Genomic DNA, 22,825 nt, shown 5'->3' with positions numbered 1-22,825 from the left:
CTTCCAGATCTAGATTGATGGTGGAAGAGAGTTGGGGGAGGCCATACCAACTTTGACTTGTATCCAATTTCTCTCCATCCCTACTGATCTTCTCTTTCATCAAGCTATTCCAGCTCCTTATTTCTCACCCTTGTGGTGATTTTGTTACCCTCTGTGGTGTAGTTCTGGCTATGTCCAGCATGGGAGGACTCTGTTCCTCGTTTTTTCTCTTCTTTTCCTCTCACTGTAAAGCAATATATTCCATACGTTTCCAGGTCAAAATTTAATCAATCCCACAACACAGCTCGTATCTCTACCCAGAACCACCAAGAAGGTCCTTATGGTTGCGACTACAAAGTGCATGTCACTTACCTAGGCGAGTATGGGTGCTCACGCATGGGTTTTTCACCCCCCCCCCCCCCCCCAAATTCTCCATTGTTACTGTTACTGTTCTTGTTCTGGTTCTATGTCCTGGATCTCTGATCCTTGTCGATAGCCATGGTTACTACTTGGTCTCTTTGGTGGAGAAAAGGATGCTTTTGTGAGGAATCTCATTCCTTTGGTTGTTGGTTCTCCTTTGATCTGTATTTTGGAATTGGTTTGGCATCGGTTTATCACGACGAAATTTCTAGGTGTTCTATGTCCGGCGGCACCTCGGCTATTGTACGTGTGTGGCTCGCAGCGCAAACTAGGCGGCAGCAACTAGGGTTTCGGTAGTGGGCTGGGCTTCTCATCGGGCCTATGTTTTAGCTTTTATTGTTTTAAGGATTAATTTTTAGATACTGGCTCTATTAAAGCCCAGGAGAAAATTAATTTTCCTTTTTAGTTTTTGTCTGTATGGGCCTGTCCATCAGACTGGTTATGTGTTTTCTTTTTTAATGCCCATTGGGCTAGCTTAGGCCAGCTTAATTGATCCCCTCTTCCAAAAAAAAAAAAAGTAAAGAGAGAATTGGCTGAATAGTTGTGTGTATTCATTGATAATAGGAGCCCTATATATAGGAATTACAAAGTACATAATCTTGGAGTATAAGGATTCATATTCTAACTCAGAGTAGGAAATGTCTCATATTACAACTATAGAACTAATCCTAGTTTGACAAGGCACACTAAATGTCAACATTCTTCAACACTCCCCCTTGTGCCGCTCAAACTTGATGATGACGCTTTGATCGTTGCCTCGTTAAAAACCTTGCTCGAGTAATAAAAACTTTGTGGGACAAAAACAACCTCGAGGAGGAGAAAAAGAGTACAACATGTCCTTCACTTTTCGAGATCGAACATGTAGACATCTCTCCCTGATTACTACAATCATGGGAGTTCGGATAACTTTCTCAATCCGATGCTCTTCACATGTTTCTCGAATGTGGATTTAGGTAACGACTTAGTGAATAAGTCCGCTACATTTTCCTCTGATCGAATTTGGTTCACTTCAATCTTTAGAAGTGATTGTTGTTGCTGATTATAAAAGAACTAAGGTGATATATGTTTGGTGTTGTCACCCTTGATGAAACCTAACTTCATTTGTTCAATACAAGCTGCATTATCCTCATAAATGCACGTAGATTCATCCGTGGTAGAATTCAAACCACAAGTTCCTCGAATATGTTTAGTTACAAACCTTAGCCATATGCATTCACGCTCAGCTTCATGTAGAGTAATAATCTTAGCATGATTCGAGGAAGTAGCAACAAGGGTCTATTTTGTAGACCTCCAAGATATCGTGGTGCTTCCCATAGTAAAGACATAACCAGTTTGGGAGCGACCTATGCAAGGGTTAAAGAGATACCCTACATCAACAAAACCCATCAAAATATCACCATCGTTTTGATGTAAGGGAGGTGGATGAAGCTGGCCACCCTGGGTGGCGGCGACATGGCCTGCCACGGTAGTGTAAACGGCGGAGCTTTGCCGTATGGGGTCCGATCCCATAATTCCATCATTCCTCTTCTCTTTGTAGGGATAAAAGAAGCCCATATCTATCGTACCCTTTAAGTATCAAAAGATTGTCTTTACACCAATTCAATGACATCGCATTGGCGCAGGCTACATCTGGCCAACAAGTTCATAACAATGAGGTGTCCGGTCTTGTATTGTGTTAAGTACAATAATGCATCTATTGCACTTAGGTAAGGCACTTACTTCTGCTAATGAACACGTCTTCGTCATCATCCTTGGGACGAAACATATCCCTCTTAGGGTTAAGACTACAAACGGCCATGGGAGTGCATCTTGACTTTATCAAAATGCCAAAGCATTCATTGACACTGTATACAAGTTCTAAATCTAGACAAAACCGTGTTTTCCCAAGGTCTTTCATCTCAAACTCGGAGGTGTTCAGCGGTTTCCCTTAACTCTTAAGGGTTCCAATTATGTTTATCAACATAAACGCGACAATTGCAAATCCAGAACTTGTCATGGAAACGCACAGGTATAGTTCATCATATCCCTTCCCAATCAAGTAGTCACTTTAATGAGCATCTCAACCTCATTGCAAACGCTCTCCGTGGTCTAGAGCCACTTGACTTGGGTAAATAAAGTTCACAAGAACCTTCATTATATTCCTTATCTAGATCCCCATAAAGATATGTAATGACCACATTCGTAAGCTGCATGTTTAGTTATTCGGAAACTACCAAACTGACAAGGTAGTGGAGTGCAATGACATCCATTACGAGAGAATATGTCTTCTCGTAGTCGATTCCAGGGTGTTTTGTGAGAAACCTTGCGCCATAAGGCAAGATTACCATCTCTTTTTCTCATCACGCTATCTAACGAAAACCTATTAATGTCAACATGTTGGCATCTCAGGCCTTAAATCCTTCATCTTCGTTAGTGAATCCGATTCAACATGGATCACATCTTTCCATTTAGGCCAATTTTGTCTACGTTGGCATTCTTCAACGGAGCAAGGTTCGATGTCATTGTTCTCAATAATCTCACGTCCCCATGTACACTAGTGTAGTTTGTAGAGATCTCTATATTCACAAGAATTGGTTCTAATATTGAGGCGTCCCCAACGATGTCTCTTGGGCATAACCACAATCCAGAATATTCTCTTGAGACGGATTTTGAGTATCAATGATCAATGGATCAAGTTGTGCCATCGAACATATGGGTCTCCTACACTCTCTAGCGGAACCCATGGCCTATGACACCATTATGCCACCTTGTGGCGTCATTATAACATCATCCATGGTGGTGGTGCCGTGCCCATCTCTTCTGGGTGGTGCCATGTCCTCTTATGGGGACATCAATCCTTGCAAGCACTTTTGCAGTAGGTATATGTGATCCCGTCATTTTTAGGGGATCGAGATGAGACATGGTGGGGACAGACCATGACAATTCCTGTCATTCATGTTGAACGTTGACGTTCTAATCTCCCCGTAATGACGGGAAGTCTGTCTCATCAAAGTGACAATCCGCAAATCTAGCGGAAAAGAGATTACCTGTCAAGGGTTCTACATAGCGGACTTATAGTTGGAGATTTATATCCAACACAAATATATATATATATATATATATATATATGCATTGGTTGCAATGACCAATTTTGATGCGTTGTGGCGGCGCAATTGGCACATAACCGTAGACTCAAATATGCATAAGTACAAGATATTAGACTCACACCCAGTCACTAGCTGTAACGCAAATAAAAGTTGAGTGGCTATGAGTCATAGACGAATTAGCATAGCTACATGCGATATTGCATAACCCCAAGCAGAAATATTGGTGCGCATCACCAATGTCCGAGCTGCCATCTCTATGTGGGGCTTCATCAGGGTAAGTGCCCTGAAATTATCTATCTCAGTTTGAGAGTCTTGAGTGGTTCCTTCATAACAGGGCTCTTGGATTGTAGGCAATAAATCAAGGGTAATTAAGTGGAGCTCAACATTATGAGCCCACATAAAATATCCCGTGCCCGTAGAATCCAATGGAGTAAAATCAAACTCATTTAAGTTTGACATCCTAAAAAGGAGAAACAAGAATGGATTAGTTTCAGAGTCAATGCTTCCACGAAAACTAATATTAAGATTTCCGAGCCTTAATGCTACCAAGAAATCAATTTCCAAGAAATTTGGATTGACCGAAACAATGATGTTTGTATGGTCAAAATCGATTCTTACGGACACTCTTAGTCTGAAGTCTACGAACGCTCTTAGTTCGTATAAATCGATGCTTACGGACGCTCTTAGTCTGAAGTCTACAAATGCTCTTAGTTCGTATAACGTGAATCCCCACGATTCCGCTTTTATAGAATTGAACCCACATTACAGAAAGGTGGGATGTAGAAGAAGGGAGGTTGCAAGTCCCTAAAGAAAAAGAAGATAAAATTAAAGTACAGAAAGCAGAAACTTTAATTTAAAACTTAATTGGTGCTTTCATGATGCTTGATTTTCTTGTTCTTCTTTTCCTTAAAGTCTTGTGATTTTCTTCCGAAAATCATGCCCAGAGATAGTGGCACACATGAGGTGATCCTAGGGTAGGTATCTAGGGTTTCACAGCAAGAAGAGAGAAGAAAAGAGTTTTGGCTTCTGATTCAGGGTTAGGGCTCGTGCTAATAACTTGTTTTAGGATATTGAAAGCAAAGAGAGAATTGGCAGAATAGTTGTGTGTATTTATTGATAATAGGAGCCCTATATATAGAGATTACAAAGTACATGATCTTGGAGTACAAGGATTCCTATTCTACTTGGAGTAGGAAATCTCTCATATTACAACTATAAAACTAATCCTAATTTGACAAGGCACACTAAATGTCAATATTCTTCAACAGTTCAATATTTCAGTGCTCAATACTGATAATATTTCGAGCTAGTCTCTACTTTTCTAGTCTAAACCCTGGATATACCATGCTGTGACTTTAAATAACACATATTGCAGAACATAAGCACGAATTTATATTTACATAACAATGCAACCAGTGTGTACCATCAAACGACTTTAAAGAACCTCATCAACAACAATTAATGAGATGTTAGTCGTCCCACTTGGATTTTCTTTTCTTCTATTTTTCTAGAAATATTATTTTACAAATACTCTCGGTTAAGAAACCTATGTGGCCTCCTATATATGCTACAAATCCCTTTTACTACATTACCAAAGTCACTTGTCATAATGTCATATACTAGTATCATATACTAGTATAAATGTGGTCTTTAGGTTTAATTATACAAGCATGGGTTCCATAAAGAGAGAAACTACAAAACCCTTGAGCAATGTTTTAGGATGAGTGAACACATCTTCATTCTTGTATAGAAGTTTATTCAAACGTGCATGATTCAGAATTACTAGCAATAGAGGCATGTGAATGGTAGTATACTAGTATTGGAGTGGCGGTTGAGCCACTTTTGGTTCAAGTCTTTCCAGGAATCATTGACTTGCTTAATTGGTTAGCTCGATTTTCGCTTCTTCTTCTGTGACGTTATATTGATTCATGTAGCAATATTCCACTAATGAGGCATGGTGTTCTCTCTTTTGCTCAAACTACGTAGATGCAGTTATAAGGTTATAAGATAGATTCATATGCATATATATAGAACTTATTCTAGTTTTAGGCACAGCATAAATTAAAAGTACCTTGTGGCCAATTATGTCCTTCAGGATTCTGAAAATTACAGATGTAGCCATTGGAATCTTGGGGTCATTGAACACCCAATCCATGGAGTCTTTTGTAACTAGAGCTCCCATTCCGATAAAGGCTGTGGTCAGTGGCGGATCCAAAATCCAAAAATGGGTCAGGCTAATTATAAGTGCACAAAAATTTTAGATTTTTTTTTTTTTTTTTTTTTGAGGTTTGGAACTCAGTAGGAGGCGCATTCTCACGCCTTTTTATTTTCAATCAAAACATACAATGGTGGAGATATAAAACCAAACCCCGTAAATTAAAAAATACAAGAATAAATTTGTTGTAAAACAACAATAAACTATCTAAATCGTATCCTCCGAGACCCACTTACTTCAAACTCAACAATCACATAATCATTATCAATATTATTGGCAATTTTTTTTTCAATGTAGAGAACCATCAAATCATCAAAAAACTCATCTTCCATCTTATTTCGAAGTTTGTTTTTATGATGTTAATAGATGAAAATGCTCTCTCTGTTGTTACTGCAGATACTGGTAGAGTTAGCACAAGACAAATCAGTCTATATATCATAGAAAAAAATGCTGACTTTCTTGATTCAACTAACTGCCAACACAAATCAGTCACAGAACTTGTCTTGAAAAAATCTTGGATCCCTCTAGATATCCATTAGAAAATACCCACACTCCATATCTAGAGCAAACATATCATATGATATAAAATCTTGAGGACAAAACCTCAAATCAAGATTGCAAACAAAAGCAATAGAACAGGTCGATATGCATAGCAAAATACAAGAGTATTCCCAAAAACTCAATTTTACATAGAATAGGCAAGAATCAAATAACAAGCATATCAAATCCTTAATCTTTTTCTTAATTCGGTTTAATTTTCTTAATCAAACAGGAGCCCAAGTTATACTAACCAGAAGTCAAGAACAACTAATATCAAGTTATCAACATCAAAGACGATACAGAAAACTGTCAGCTACTCTGATAAACTATTCAATTAGAATACCCTGTTTCAAAATTATCTAAACCTAATAGCTAATGTTAGGTTGCTTCATGATTGATTCCCACCAACAAATATATATAAATCTAGGTTCTTTAAGGTTGATTAGACTTTTTTGTAGACCTACAGGAAAACATAAAATATTAGGTTCAATCATTATCTAAGCTCTTCGAACATTATCTAAAGGAAAACAGAAAATATTGGGTTCAATCACCACTATCCAAAGGTAAAAATGCATAATCAACAAACTCATTAAACCAATCAAGAGAGAATTGATCAAAAAAGAAAAGAAATACCTCACCATAAGCAAATCATAAAACAAAGCCTGTAAGATTGGATGGAGAAAGCCGTAAAAGACGACTGCAATGAAAGGAACTGTAGGAAGAAGAACTGGACTCGAGGGCTCGAATAGATTCTTCAAATTACAACCAAGTGGCTGGCAACTAGATAAATTTTTTTTTCCTTTGGGCTACTATAGGCTTATGGCAAATATACCTATAGTTGGGACTTTTTGGGCCCAAATTTTGTCTAAGCTATAATCCAGACAGCTCAGACAAAATTTGGGCATGTGTTTTGCCTTCGACCATTTGGTTTGATGGAAGTAAAGAAGGATGCATCGCCTTCTACTGAGATATATTCTTCTATTGTTGGAGTGCATGTGTTTTGCCTTCAACGATTTGGCTTCATGGAAGTAAGCCTTAACTTGAAATTTGAATTGCGAATGAGAGTACCAAACCGCCGGCGGTTGTCGCTAGGCAAACATGCATATTTGCATACTATCATCCTAGCAAACGAATATTCAAGTTCAAAATAGACTCCCAAAGAAGGGCAAAACAATTCTCCTGTCTCTTACGAAAAGTAGCTTGTTTACAACGTCCAAGTCTTTCCAACACCTGAAAATAATTACAAATATTTATATAAAGAAGGAGTAACATATTGTAAGAACTAAAAGGTAACTGATCAAAATAGTAAGTTAACCTTGTAATTAATATCACTTGCAAGTTCATTCTGATGGATTTTTTGCACATGGTGGAGATCCAACTTTGCACGAGTCAGCAGAATTTCATTGTGTGAATCATCATTGTGTGATGGTGACCTTTTACTGATCCCCGTTTTCGATTGCTTAGACAACAAGGCTACAATTGTTCAAAAAAGACAACAAGGCTAGCCACAACTTTTCCTGAGCGGTAAATTTGTCATTCTATTTCTTTCATTAATTTCTAATAGCACTATATGTTAAAAGTTTAACTGTTTACTAGACAGATTGCTATGTACGTACGTTCGCATGTTAACTGGTTATATCATATTGCTGTCTAAAGCATTATTGGTTGGTAATATACATGTAGATATATTCAACAAGCTCAAGGAAAGTAATGGGACGTACATTTATGGAATTTCTAATGATCGACCGATGTAGTAGGAAATACGTCGCTTCCATCCTTGAAAAGCTCTTCCAAAGTGGCTGATATAAGTCATGAGTTACTTGTTTCAATAACGGGGAGCTCAAACGGTGTGCTGCAGACTCAAGAAGAGTCATGGTGAAGGTTAGTGCCTCATATATCAACTACGTCTTCTCCATGAACCCTAAGATGAGTGGCTTCAGAGACAAACTTGATAGTCCTACTACATTGCTCATAAGAAATTCCTTAAACGTCCCATTACTTTCCTTGAACTTGTTGAACATGTCTACGTATATATATATACTACCAACCAATAATGCATTAGACAGCGCAATGTGATATATTCAGTTAGTACATGCGCATATACGTACATAGTAAACAGATAAAAGCTATTTTATATAGTGCTATTAGAAATTAATGAAAGAAAGAATGACAAATTTACCGCAGGAAACGTCGTAGCCTTTTTGTCTGAGCAATCGAAAACGGGGAGCTGTAGTGTAAAGATAATTATCATTTTCCAGAACTTCACTACCGTAAGAACTGTTGTAGATCGACTTGTTTCAATATTTCGTTGATCTCATTTTCAAATGGTAGGACATGCCTAAATGAGTAAACGCTGATTGTTTTCAATCATGTCAAATCTTTCTGAAGCTTGTTATAACTGGAGCCATTAGCATCCTTTTCACTTCTTCTGTCAGTTCTTGGATATGTTGCTCAAGTTTGATGTCAATTAACTTCCTACAGCAAATTGAAGAAAGGGGACAAACGGTAAGTACCATGGCATTCAGTCACTATTGGTTTATATTACTGGAAATTAACTAATATCTGGAATAAGAAACATATACTTGTATATATATTGGGTTGTTGTATCATTAATTGATCTTAATTGTAAATTGTAATTACCATAGAACTATGGTTGGAGCATAATCAAGTAGCTGAACGTCGCTTAACGTACATCAGAAGCGGCATTTGGCTTTGACCTTGAGCTGCTAAAACTTGAAGAGGCGTTTTCCAATACCAAATCTGGACACACACTACTTAATCTGGCTTGTTCAAGATGAGGAGAAGTTCAGCTGATGCTACAGCCAAGCTTGCAAAACAGAGGTTGAGCTCGGAAGAATGGGTGAATCAACTCCCAACCTCTCTTTTTAGTACTGTGCTCAGGAATGATAGGCTCCCTGGCTCTCCTTATCTTTTCCTGTCCTTTGTCTCTGCATTTTATAGGCAACTGCCTTGTATCTGTTGGGTTTTCCCACTTTGCCTGTTGGCTTTAATGAATGTGTTTTACCGACCACAAAAAAAAAAAAAAGAGGAGATACGCTGCTCAATTTTGCTCTATAATTTTTTGGATTAATTTTAGTTTACCTCCCTGAGGTTTGGGGGTGAGTGATTTCACCCCCTCTACTTTCAATTTTGAATTTTTACCCCCTAAACTTTTCAATTTCAATCAGCCGTGTCCAATTGTTACTGTTCCGTCCAAATTGGATGTTAAGTTTGACTTTTGAGGGTTAAAATTGTCATTTCAACATTAAAAAAAAAAATTTAAAATTTTTTTTTTTTTTCTGCTTTTTAGTTTCTTTTTTTCTGTTTCTTTTATTTTTTTTTTTTATTTTGTCTCCAACCTATACACCATAAGTTATAATAGGTTTATAAAAACAAAAAAATACTATAGGTAGTTGAAAGTCACTCGCTGGTCTACGATATTTGTGACATATCTCCAATAAAGTGAAGAATTTAGGATATATCCCAAATAAAGTGAAGAAATATTTGTAAAAAATAATTTTGCACTTTATCTGTAAATAAATATCTGTATATCCCCAATAAAGTGAAGAAATATCTGTGTAAAATCATTTTTGGTCTACGATATTTGTGATATATATCCAATAAATTGAAGAATTTTAGGATATATCCCCAATAAAGTGAAGAAATATCTGTAAAAAAAATGATTTTACACTTTATCTGTAAATATATGTATATCCCCAATAAAGTGAAGAAATATCTGTGTAAAATCATTTTTTACAGATATTTATTTACAGATAAATATTGGATATATATCACAAATATCGCAGACCAAAAATGATTTTACACAGATATTTCTTCACTTTATTGGGGATATATCCTAAAATTCTTCACTTTATCGAAGATATATTAAAAATATCGTAGACCAGTTAGCAACTTTCAACCACCTAGAATATTTTTTTTGTTTTTATAAACCTATTATAATTTGTGGTGTATAAGTTGAAGACAAAAAAAAAAAAAACAGAAAAAAAATTATTTTTTAATTTTTTATGTTGAAATGACCATTTTAGTCCTCAAAAGTCAAACATAACGTCCAATTTGGACGGAACAGTAAAAATTGGACAAGACTGATTGAAATTGAAAAGTTTAGGGGGTAAAAATTCAAAATTGAAAGTAGAGGGGGTGAAATGATGACACCCCCAAACCTCAGGGGGGTAAACTGAAATTAATCATATTTTTTTTTTTGGTTAACCAATTTGCTTTATAATTTATTCTATGAAATAGCCAGCATAGCCGTGTAATATTGGACTGTTGCTAATAATATATTAACATATTAGGGGACTTGTGTATGTAATGCAGAAATAAATTAGAGAAATGTCAGTAACGTTCTCCATCTACCTTCTCTTTTAACCTTCCCTACTTGTTATCTGGCAGGTGTTTTCTAACTTCACTCAATCCTATAAATTAAATGTTCTGAATATCAATTTTTGTTTCTTCCAAATTTGCCCATAATTAATGCAATAACTTGCTTTTCCTTATTTTTTTTTCTCTCTATCTCTGTTCCTGTCACGCCCCTGATTTTACACATATGAAAATCGATATATATAACCTCATAATTATATATGCGTGAACGTCCAGTCATCAATACAAAATACCTGAAATCTTTTTCCCTTAAACTTACACACATATTGATGTCCTGAACCCTCAAAGTTAATATACACTTGCATCCAAAGAGTTATATATTACACAAGCTTACAAATTAAATTGTCAACAACAAAATAAAACGTAAAGGCTGCTCAGAGTAATTATACAACAGAAGTCCTTATCAAAAGTAAAGTCACAAAGGTGGCTTCCTACTATAAAGCTGCTAGCTCGCTGCCTCAATCTCGAATATCCTAACCTGCAGGATTAACCCCTACACCATTTGAATGGTGCACCGGGTTGCCACACAACAAACCCGGTAAGCTTTTGCAAGCCCGTATGAGTAACTCAAAACCACACATGCACAACTCGCCTAACAAGGAAACCCATCAACTCGTAAAAAGAATCACACACTCTGTTTTCCCAAAACAGCACATTCTTTCCCCCAAAAGAAAAGAATATAAGTCACCCCGTGATAAGTCATATTAATTGAAAACCCTGACAATTCAATATGCATTCCCCAAAAATCACAATAAAGGTCACACCGTGACCAAATCATATAAATTGAAACTCTGACAATTAAATATGATAAACAAGTCCTCCCAGGACATTTAAAAGAAAGAATCCCCGAAACTCCCTTTTAAAACACATTCTCAAATCAACACAAGTCACCCCGTGACAAAATCATAATAATTGAAACTCTGACAATTAAATATGATAAACAAGTCCTCCCAGGACATTTAAAAGAAAGAATCCCCGAAACTCCCTTTTAAAAACACATTCTCAAATCAACACAAGTCACCCCGTGACAAAATCATAATAATTGAAACTCTGACAATTAAATATGATAAACAAGTCCTCCCAGGACATTTAAAAGAAAGAATCCCCGAAACTCCCTTTTAAAAACACATTCTCAAATCAACACAAGTCACCCCGTGACAAAATCATAATAATTGAAACTCTGACAATTAAATATGATAAACAAGTCCTCCCAGGACATTTAAAAGAAAGAATCCCCGAAACTCCCTTTTAAAAATACGTACTCATGAGCATCAGATAGCTCCCCGCTACCCCCCATGATGTACTATGGCAACAGACTAGAGCTCTAACTGATCGTATCCACAAACTCGGCCAAAGGTGTGAAGTCCAGATATATATGCCTGAGGTTACTCCCAGCAACCCCAAATCCTCAGACCTACCAGGTCGTCAGATCAAAACCTTTCAAAATGGTCACTCAGGACCCAAAAGTTACTCAACTCACACAAAAGGAGATGTCACCCCGTGACCTCCAATCATCAGACCTCCCCGGTCATCAGATCAAAACATTAAATCAAACCAAAAGGAGAAATCACAACCTGTGACTCTCAGATCTTCCGACCCCCAGTCGTTAGATCAAAACATTCAAATCACATCAAAGCAACTCACACCAAATCTTGACACTTTTCAAAACAATAGAAATTCCCAATTCCCACACAATGTTTTCCGAAAAGTCAAGCCCCAAAACAATAGAATGAAACCCATCAATACCTATTGCTTCAATTCACTCATCAACCCACAAGAATATACATATTCCACGTAAATATATATATAAGTGGTCATTCACTCAGGCTGGCCACTAATACCAACTATAGTTTGCAGTTAACTAAATAACTCTCAAAACAATAAGGTCAACCCGTTTGTGAATGAACTTCGTGAGATTACTCACCTCGAACTCCTGCTGCGTCTTCAATACAGAACCGAACCAAAACTATCACCAACAACTCGTCCAATTCACCTTTAGAAGCACCTAATCACGAATGACTTCAAATCAGTAACGATTCACAAACGAATTAAGTCCGAAATCCCTGTTTTTGAACTAAATCCCCAAAGTGGCGCCAATCGAGGCGAAACCACATCCGAGACCTCCCAAAGTCTCCGGAATACGTCCACAATCGATGTGACCAAACCACAAGTCGATCGGACGCTCAAATTCTCACGGATAGAATAAATCGATAGGTATGAAACAGCAAAAATCATAACAATTCCAAATGAACTCCAAAATTTGCATATTATATATCGAAACGCTCGTATCGATGAGTATAAGACATATAATACCAGAAATAGTCCCATACATGGCCGGAACGCTGCCAAAAACAGTGGCTCACCGCCGCCGGCCAAAACTCAATATTTCACAAAACTCCCAACATCAAAGTTCTTCATCTAAGCATGCTTGTGAATTCTCATAACTAGCTCGAAGTCAGAAAACAAGCTTAAGGGATCGAAAACTACCTCACAAGCCGTGAAGAGTTATCCAATCCGAGTTTATCGAAGTTTCACGTGAATCGATCCAAACAACCACCAAGGATCGATCAAAGAGGCTGCTCTGAGCTCAACCAAGAAGACTTGAAGCCTCGCCGACGTCGGAACAAGGATTTCCGACCGGGTCCGAAAACGCCAACCTGCACCGCCTTCTACCGCCGCCACCACCGAGAATCGGTGCTAGAGGACACCACAGGGACGACCAGACGGAGGAGACGAACTAATCTGGAAAGTTTCGTGGCCAGAGACCACCGCAATTCGCCGGAAAAGTCGGGTCGAATCGTCCGGGTTCGGGTCGGGTCAGCCGGATAATTTCGATTCTTAAAGTGCGAACGAGAGAGAAGAGGGAGAAAGGAATAGTTTCCGGAAAAGGAAACCAAATGAAAATAGTAAGTTTCCAACTTGGGAAACTTCTATTTATACCAAAATGGAAATTCCTTCCAATGGCCATAACTTGCTCATACGAACTCTGATTCTCGCGTTCCACATATCCACGAACTCGTATCGACGCGCCCTACAACTTTCGTGAAGAAAGTTTTCGGAGAATCCCAACAAATAAAAAGTCAACCTTTGCGCCACCCCTAAAGTCACACTTTCCGAATAGAAATTCGTCCGAAACACTTCCTCTCCATCCACGAGCCACGAAACCGTCAAATAAACACAAAATTAATTCCGGAAAATCCTCAGAAAATAATTACGAATTTCCGGGGCATCACAGTTCCACAATTCCACCTCCTTTTTTTTTTTAGAATAAATGTCAACTCCATTAATAATAAGAAAGATTACAAAAGACAGATGTAGAAACTACATCATAAATGAAAGATACGAAAATAAAGCAATGAACATAAAACCTAGCAAAGATACGATTGGATGCAAAAATACATCTGAGGACGCATCGGATGTAAACCGTGCTATGTGAAAAGTTACTAATAGTATGACCAACCATAACAGGGTAATTAATCTTCTATCAAAGTAACCAGTGGTATGACCGACCAAGCAGATTCCTCGTACATCTTACGTCAAAAAGAGAACAATCTTCCACCTATGTTACTGATAGTGTGACCGTCCACGAAAGGGAAATCTTCTAACAATGTAACTGGTGATGTGACCATCCAAACATCTTTCACGTAAACAATACGCCAAACAGAGATCAATCTTCCACCCAAGTGACCTATGAACTAAAAAGATGAAAACCAAAAAACAATCAACCTCAAAATCCAGATCCAGGCCCAGTGCCAAGCCCAAATCCAGACCCGGCCCCTGACCCAGATCCAGGCCTAGCCCCAGATCCGACCCGGATCTTCAGACCAATCTGCACCACGCCGTCACTCAGCATCTGCAGCCTGGGAGAGCTACAACCTATCGGCTCAGCATCCAGCGCTCTGTCGCCCGTCTCACACCGCCCAACGTCGCCCATATCAACCTTCCAGACGCGAATCCAGATCCGCCGTATGCGACCAAGACTCGCCTGCACCGTATGACGCTCGTCCACCACTAGAATTGGAAAGCGATTCCACCATCCGATCCTCCAATAGCCTCGAGAATCACAATAGTAACTCTGGCACATGGAAGAGAAACGAGCCAAGCAACCCTCGCCTCTATGCCAGATCCCTACCACACCACCAGAGTCACCCAAATCCTCCATATTCATGGAGGAAGATTCAGAAGCAAACCGCGTGGGCGGCCGCTCTCTCCCCTAGCAGAGCGCTAGGTCTGCAAAGTTTGATCACTTTGATGGTAACTCAAAATGAAAAGACACCTCCACTTCTTTGTCTCTTTCGATTATTTTTTTCATTTTATTTTTTTCCCATTCCTTTTTGTTCAATACAAACCTAGAAAGAGTTCCTTATTATTTTTTTTCTCTCTATCTCTGTTCCACACCTCCACTTCTTTGTCTCTTTCTATTATTTTTTTCATTTTATTTTTTTCTCATTCCTTTTTGTTCGATACAAACCTAGAAAGAGTTCCTTATTTTTTTTTTCTCTCTATCTCTGTTCCACACCTCCACTTCTTTGTCTCTTTCTATTTTTTTTTTCATTTTATTTTTTTCCCATTCCTTTTTGTTCAATACAAACCTAGAAAGAGTTTTCAAAACTTGATAACTATATATCTACGTTGATAGAAACCCAAAATCTAATTCTCTCTCTCTCTCTCTCTCTCTCTCTCTCTCTCTCTCTCTCTCTCTCTCTCTCTCTCTCTCTCTCTCTCTCTCTCTCTCTCTCTCTCTCTATATATATATATATATATATATATATATATATTCAATTTTGGTTTATGGGTTTTGGAATCTATGAAGGCAGACTAGCAATCACTTCAATTGAAATGCATAGGAGGACATGAATTGAGTTTGGTCAATAATTTTAATATTTATATAGCAATGATTTGATCCATAAGATTTCTGAAAAATTTGGGTTTCAACAAATAAAGAGTATTAGAAGAGGAACCTAGAGACCTTTTTCCATTCCAGAAAAACAATGTGAAGAATTTAGCTCAAATATTAGGAGAGATTATACCTATGCTTCGTTATTTAAAGGTTTGAGCCAGAAAAAAAAATGACAAGAGGGAGAGAACGAGCACAAACGTTCAGAGAAAGGGTGAGAAGAAGAGAAATGAATGAAAAAGAATAATGTAAATTTTAAGATCTTTTCATTAATTATAAAAGAAATATTGCATTAATTATGGGTAAATTTGGAAGAAACAAAAATTGATTTTCACAGCATTTAATTTATAGGATTGAGTGAAGTTAGAAGACACTTGGCAGATAACAAGTGGGGAAGGTTGAAAGGGAAGGTAGATGAGAGAAGGTTGCTAGCATTTCTTAATAAATATTATTGTTACTCGTGTATGTATCGGTTTATTAAATATACAAGTTTAATATAATGATAAATTAGCTTCATCTGGTACTACGCTAGTTTAATTAGCCTTATCTAGAGTTATCTACAACTGTAGGAAGTGGGTTTATTGTTGAATGGAACCAATCTACTATTTAGGTGCATATGCATTCATTTTTTGAGTAGAAGGAGGTCAGCCATTTTATTCAATAAGAAAAAACAATATTACACAGTGACCCGCCCCTGTGGGGCCGTCAGAAAGAGACACCGCTAAACGCAATACCACTCCACCTATTGAGTGAAGCTCAGGGGGGAGTAAACTAATAATATACTGACAATAAAATTTTCCATAGCATCTATCAGTAGACTCGCTGACAACCTCAAACTAATAATCCCTGCAGTTCCTCGCGAGTATTGATCCCAATAAAAATAAAAAAATTAGGCATATAGACAAAAATCGACTTGGATCCCAAATTTTTATAAGAAATCCACCAGGATCCCAAATCCGGATCCAAAACAAAATAAGCCCACAAGCTACAGCCTTAGTCAACCCATTAGGGCCCAAGTCCAAGTCAGAAAAATAGGCCAAAGCCCCAACCCAATTAGGGTTTGCCCTGCCAGCCAAAGTTGTGATCCTGCAGCCGCCGCACCAAACTGCCACCACGCCTCCGGTCTCCCTGCACCACGGAACCAGAGATCTCCTGACCCCCTTACCACCAGATAACCCACGTAGAAAAAGGACGCCGGCATCCACCGTGCCTTCAACTTGCTGGCAACGAGGGTGTGAATCAATCAATCCATCCAAGCCAGCGTCGACGACTCGAAAGTCGGACCACCCAAACAGCAGATCCATTTGTAGCCAGACAACCAACGGACGCTGAGCATCTAGAAAACGTCCTCGATGGTGGTACTGCCATCCATGGAGAGAAGACCCGAAAAGAGATTGACCTGACCCGATCACAAAATCTGATCCCCTCTGCCATGATTGAAACGGAACTGCCTCCGCCTCGAGCAACGTGCCTGGACCTTTGAGCCTTGCGCGTCTCGGCCTAAGCGAGCCACCACCATCAAGAGGTAGAAATTTTGGTAGGACACAGGGCATCACACCTACCAGCCACAATGGCACAGAAGGAATCTGCGACAGAGAAGACACGGTGGTAGCCGATCTTGATTTAGGAGCCCCCAAAGAAGATGCCGTAGATTCACTCCATACAGGACGGAGAGAGGTGCAGAGAGGCCAAGCCCGAGGGCGGCGCTCTCCCAACCCTAGCAGAGCTCTGCTAGGTCGAGACATTGTGAGAGGGACTATTTCTTCGGTGCATATGCATTCATGTGTAGACTTCACTCCTAATTTATAAAGAAAGATAGTTCTTTTCAATTATATATTATGGATCTTTTTTTTATGGGAATATGACAATATATTAAGGATGGTGCTATTCACACTCATTTTCTCTATTTACACACCCCTTCTATTTTTCTATTACTTTAATTCAATTTTTTATATATAAATTACTCTAACTACCCTCCCTTATAATTATGTTTCTTTTTATTTTTTATTTTTTTCTATTTGGCAAGTCAATCATGAATCAAACATCATTATACAATAAATCAATTTTTTTCACCTATATAAATGAAGGAAAAATAATGTTCATTAAGTGGAATGACATGTATTAGACAAGCAATATGTTTCCTAGGTAATTACGTTCATCCAACTGAATCTAAATTGTAAATGCCAGTGAGCCATGACCACTGTGGAGATCATGAGTTTAAATCTCACTAACATCATGGGTGGGATGGGGAAAAAACTGTTGTCCAGAATTAAAAAATAAATAAATCTAAATTCCTTGTCTAATTTTGAGGACAAACTTTGCAATTTTGATTCTGTTGATGAACTTAATTACCTAGGAAACATATTTCTTCTCTTATAGGTCATTCTACTTAATGAACGTATTATTTTTTCTTCAATTATATAGGTGAAAAAAGTTGATTTATTGTATAATGATGTTTGATTCATGACTGACTTGCCAAATAGAAAAAAGAAAAAGAAACATAATTACAAAGGAGGGTAGTTAGGGCAATTTTTAAAAAAAAATTAAATTAAATTAATAGAAAAATAGAGGGGGGTGTGTGAATAGCAGCATCCTATTTTTTATTCAAGAACCATTTTCCACATTATGAAACAATTACTCGAGTAAAACTTACTATTTAAAAAATATATATTTGACTATATTAGAAGAATCGAACTTCTGATGTAAAACTAACTTTGAATTTAGATTTTTAGTTACTAATAGATGCTAGTTTAACAAATCAATCAACTTAAATGGAACATATTCACAACGTTAATTCTAAATTTCTAATAACAAATACGAGTATAGAATAAATATGTACATGGATCGCTATTTCCAAAGTTGAATTATGTGTACGACATTGACATGGAACTAAGGGCTAGCTATAGGTCTGAAATTCATGCATGGAAAAGAGTCTCATTTCTATAGGTTTGAATACGCTAGCTACAGATCAAGATTAGGGCTATCAATTCCGACACAACCCGATAACACGACTCGAAACCCGTACGAAATAAAGCGGGTTGAACCCACACGATTAAAAAGCGAGTCGGCGGTGGGTCAACCCGCCATGACCCATTTAATAAATGGGTCGGCCACGGGTCAACCCGCCAACACGAAGTGAATCCGTATAACCCGACTGTGTTATGTTTCTTTTTGAAATTTTAGACATCATAGGATTAGACAATTTGAAATATTTTACTTTTTAATTATTGGATTTAATTATTTATGAATTATATATAATTATTTATATTCTTCATCTGGTGGAGTTTTTAGTGAATTTAATCAATATATGACTTTTTTTAGTTAAATGGGTCCCATTGTTAACGCTTAAATGAGTCATTTTGTCTAACACACTACTAGCAAAATAACAACACACACGGATTTACTGTAGTTAAAAGCCACAGACATCCGTGCAAAATATAAATACTAACAGAAATCCGTGTGAAATGAGCATAATTGAGCCCACAATAATTTATACAATAACAATATCAACAGAAATCCGTGTGCATAAACAACAGTAACAGATATCTGTGTAAAAACTAAAACATTTTCACACGGATATATATGTGAAAATCAATTCACACTGATTTATGTATGTATTATAAATTAGTTTATTTCGAAATCATTAATTTTTTATGTTATGTGAATTATGGAGGGACGGATTTTCGTTACAATAAGTATTTGATACGGATTTCTGTGTGAAATGAGTAACACACAAACATTTGTGTGAAATGTTAACAAGGAAATCCATGTGAATAAACAACAATAACAGATGTTTGTGTGAAAACTAAAACATTTTCACACGGTTATTTGTGTGAATATCAATTCACATTAATTTCTGTACTTATTATAAATTAGTTTATTTAGAAATCATTAATTTTTTATGTTATGTGAATTATGGAGGGACGGATTTCCGTTACGATTAGTTTTTGGTACAAATTTCTGTGTGAAATGAGTAACTCACGAATATCTGTGTGAAATGTTAACATGGATATCCGTGTGAAGAGAAAAATTAGCTACAAAATTTCGTGTGAAAAATGAGACTAGAGACAAATTTCCGTGTAAATAATCGAATGACAATTAACATGACAGCTATTGATTTATCGAGATAAATACACACGGATATCTGTAGTGAATGTAAATGTATTTCACACGGAAATGTTTTTCCCGCTCACTTTTTTGCAACAAATTGAATTTCCCTCCCCTCTAGGAGTTTTAGACTTTCTGTCTCCCACACAGGGTGTCTCTCTCTCTGTGGCCTTTTTCAGTTTTTCTTATCCTTAGCCGACTAAACTCTCTCTCTCTCTCTCTCTCTCAAGTTCTCTGGTTGTTCAGGGCAGTATGAATTCTACAGAGAATGGGTAATTCCTTTCTCTTTTTCTTTGTCTCTCCCTTTCTCTTATGCGTTATACACATCTGCTTCCTTTCAGATCTTCGAATTTAGGTTTTTGTTTGACTTCCAGAGGAAATAGCGGCTTAAATTCATCGTCGCTACTATCTCGAAGCTTTCTCCCACCCAGTAAGTCTATACTCAGCGACCACACCTGTAATATTCTTATTTTGTTTTTGATTTGGAAGAATAGATTATCTTGCTATGCTTGATTTGAATTCAGCATGCACCATTCTTTGTCCTAAATTCCTAGAACCCAGATCCTCTTTGTACTTAATTGGTGGGTTAATTTACTGGGGTGAAATTGTAGATTATCAATTGGTGTGAGGTGAAGCTTGTGTTTGTGGCAACTGACAAGATACTTGTATCAGAAATATATGAGGGAGAAAATTCTGAGATATAGAGGAAGCTCAGTTTGATTTAGTGGATGTGCAATTTGATTTGGAGATAGCGGATTTGCGGTCAATGTGGGAGCATTGAGTAAGAGGAAAGCTGGGGATTTGGGTTAGGAGCTTTTCTCTTTGTTTCGACAGTGAAACTTTGGACCAAGATTGGCGGACCCAATAGTGAAAGTAGAGATTTCATAATCTTGTCATGCTGAACACGGCCAAACACTTAAATTTACAAATATTGGGATTTTAAATTGTCTCTCCAATCTTGTCTTTTAAATTTTGTGTTGCTTTCACTTAAATGTGTGTTTTTGTTACCCATCATCTCTGTGTATTGGGGTTTTTGGAATGTAGTTGGCTTGCTTATCTGCTTGCATTGTGTGGCACTGATGAGACGTTTAACTGTGCAGCTCTTGGCAGCAGACCCGTCTCTGAGACGATTCAAGTCGCATAAGAAGGGTGTGTTGGCGATCAAAAGGATTGGGGAGGTTCTCATAGTTGTCGTTATTGTTGGTACTTTGCTGTGCTTTATCTTGGAAAATTTGAAATAACATGGATTCTACTTTACGTTTGTTATTGGATTATACTTGTTAACTTGTGTCGAAAACATTTGAATGATATACATTGCATTATAGAAGGGAATAAGGGACTGACCTTTAATTGTGACTAATTGGTATTTATTGTAACTTCCATTTTGAGTTTTGATATCAGCCTTCTGGCAAGTACGAAAACTAACCCAGTTAACCCAAAAGTGGCAGCAACCTCTGGTTTTTTAGTTTCTTCAGCTGCCATTGACATAGAATTGTACTCTGCCTCAAGTTTATAGGCACAATTCCAAGCTTGCATTTTAAGATAGTATATACTTTAGTTGAATTATTATAAAATGCTAGTTGTAATCAAAATGAGCAACATACTTACTAATTTAATGACTTCTCTTTTGTTAACTCTACCTTCTGGGTTATATTAAATTATTGGGGATGCTGTTCATTGCAACGTCCAAGCCTCTTTTGTTAACTCTATAATATTTTTTTGAATGACCTGATAAAGCAAAGGAGGATATTATTTTATGTGGTCATGCATTTAGTGCAAGTGCTTTATTCCACGACTGAAATATGTGCTGGGTTGGTTATGTCTTAGGTTCGTCTAGGAAGAAGCTTTAGATTGGTGATAAAGTTATTTGAGTTTATATTTGCATCTTAGATTTCATTGTGTGTTTGTGATTGAGAGTTTCAAGCTCTGCTTTTTGTTTGGGATTGATAGTCTTAATCTCTCTAGAGCCTGGCCTAGAGATAATCAACACCTTGCACAATGTTAACTACATTTTTTTTTGTTTTCTGTAGTCAGGTTTGTCAAGATGTTTACCTCAAGGAAGAAGATTCATAAGGATAAGGATGCCGAGCCGACTGAGTTTGAAGAGTCGGTTGCACAAGTAAGCTAGATTGCTTTCCTTAGCGTTGGATGCTGGACCTGTGATAGCCGGTGAAATACTGGATATTGATGATCAAATTAAGGTATTAATAATTGCTTTTGTGGCATTAATGCTTATATGAAACTTATGGGTGCAAAAGTTTTAGATATTATACATGAAGATTCCCATCTAATCTTTCTTTTCCAAAGTACAAATCTACCGCATGAATACCTTATTCACTAGCATTCTTCTAAGGCTGCCTCACCAGACGGCCAATTAAATGTTGACATGTCTTATTCACATATACCACTGTCCTGTAGTACATTTACATTGGACAGTCGCTGTTGTGCTCCATAGTTTAGTTGATCTATCTAAGTCCAATCAATATTTCCAGTTTACTGTTGCTTCAATTATAAATCATTTAACTAACCGACTTGCTTATTATGCAGGATCCAAACTATTTATTCACCGGCTTCCTTCCATATTTGATGGTTCAGCTAAATTAAAATTATGTTGAGCTTAAAATTATCACAACCAAAGCTCGCAGCCATAGCAATATTCAGGGCAACCATGCAGATGACATCTCTTTTCGAAAGGGTGCATTAGTATTCCCCTGTGGAGGGTCCACATCACTTGAGGACTTGAGGTGCGTTTGCATTTGACAGATATCTGATACTGTCTAGTATTACTGCTGGATAGGATCATGACATATGGTCGTGCCTTCTGTTTTCTGAACCATTTCTACTGCTGGGATTATGTTGTTAAAGGGGGAAAATCTTATTGGTATCCCACCTTCAACCATACACAGCCTTGTTTTTTATAATCCAAGAATTTACTTTGATACGAAATGTATTTTGTTAGAAATGTAAAGAACATCTTGCTATGTAAAGTTTAATATTTTCGATTGAGTTGTGGATTTGTTCATTTTATTGTAAATATTTGAAATATATTTTTTGTAGAGAAATAAAAGTATTATTATGTTTAGGTTGCAAATTAATTAGTAAATATTTTTTTTTTTTAAATGTTGTTACTCTTACACACTGAAATCAGTGCGAATTAGAGTATAGGAATTTCACATGGAAATT

The 22,825-nt window shown here is 37.2% G+C and overlaps 2 long non-coding RNA genes across 3 annotated transcripts; one reads left to right on the top strand and one right to left on the bottom strand.

Annotated features, from left to right (window-relative positions):
* Positions 1–4,787: 4,787 nt before the first annotated feature.
* Positions 4,788–9,204, bottom strand: LOC112191856. 2 transcript variants are annotated; one of them, XR_005807880.1, is made up of 4 exons: positions 8,881–9,204; positions 7,556–8,715; positions 6,879–7,470; positions 4,788–5,678 (listed from the first exon to the last, which is right to left on the bottom strand). It is a non-coding gene; the product is annotated as an uncharacterized LOC112191856 (long non-coding RNA). The 2 variants fall into 2 exon arrangements; XR_002933165.2 differs by lacking the exon at positions 4,788–5,678 and having other exon boundaries at positions 6,759–7,470.
* A 10,593-nt stretch (positions 9,205–19,797) lies between these two features.
* LOC112195194 lies at positions 19,798–22,697 on the top strand. The gene is made up of 4 exons (XR_002934407.2): positions 19,798–20,072; positions 20,743–20,845; positions 21,673–21,843; positions 22,190–22,697. It is a non-coding gene; the product is annotated as an uncharacterized LOC112195194 (long non-coding RNA).
* Positions 22,698–22,825: the final 128 nt, after the last annotated feature.

Source organism: Rosa chinensis, chromosome 3, assembly GCF_002994745.2.
Source record: "Rosa chinensis cultivar Old Blush chromosome 3, RchiOBHm-V2, whole genome shotgun sequence".
Taxonomy (NCBI): Eukaryota; Viridiplantae; Streptophyta; class Magnoliopsida; order Rosales; family Rosaceae; genus Rosa; species Rosa chinensis.
Note: the sequence above shows the minus strand (reverse complement) of the source record. Positions and strands in the feature narration are given on the sequence as shown.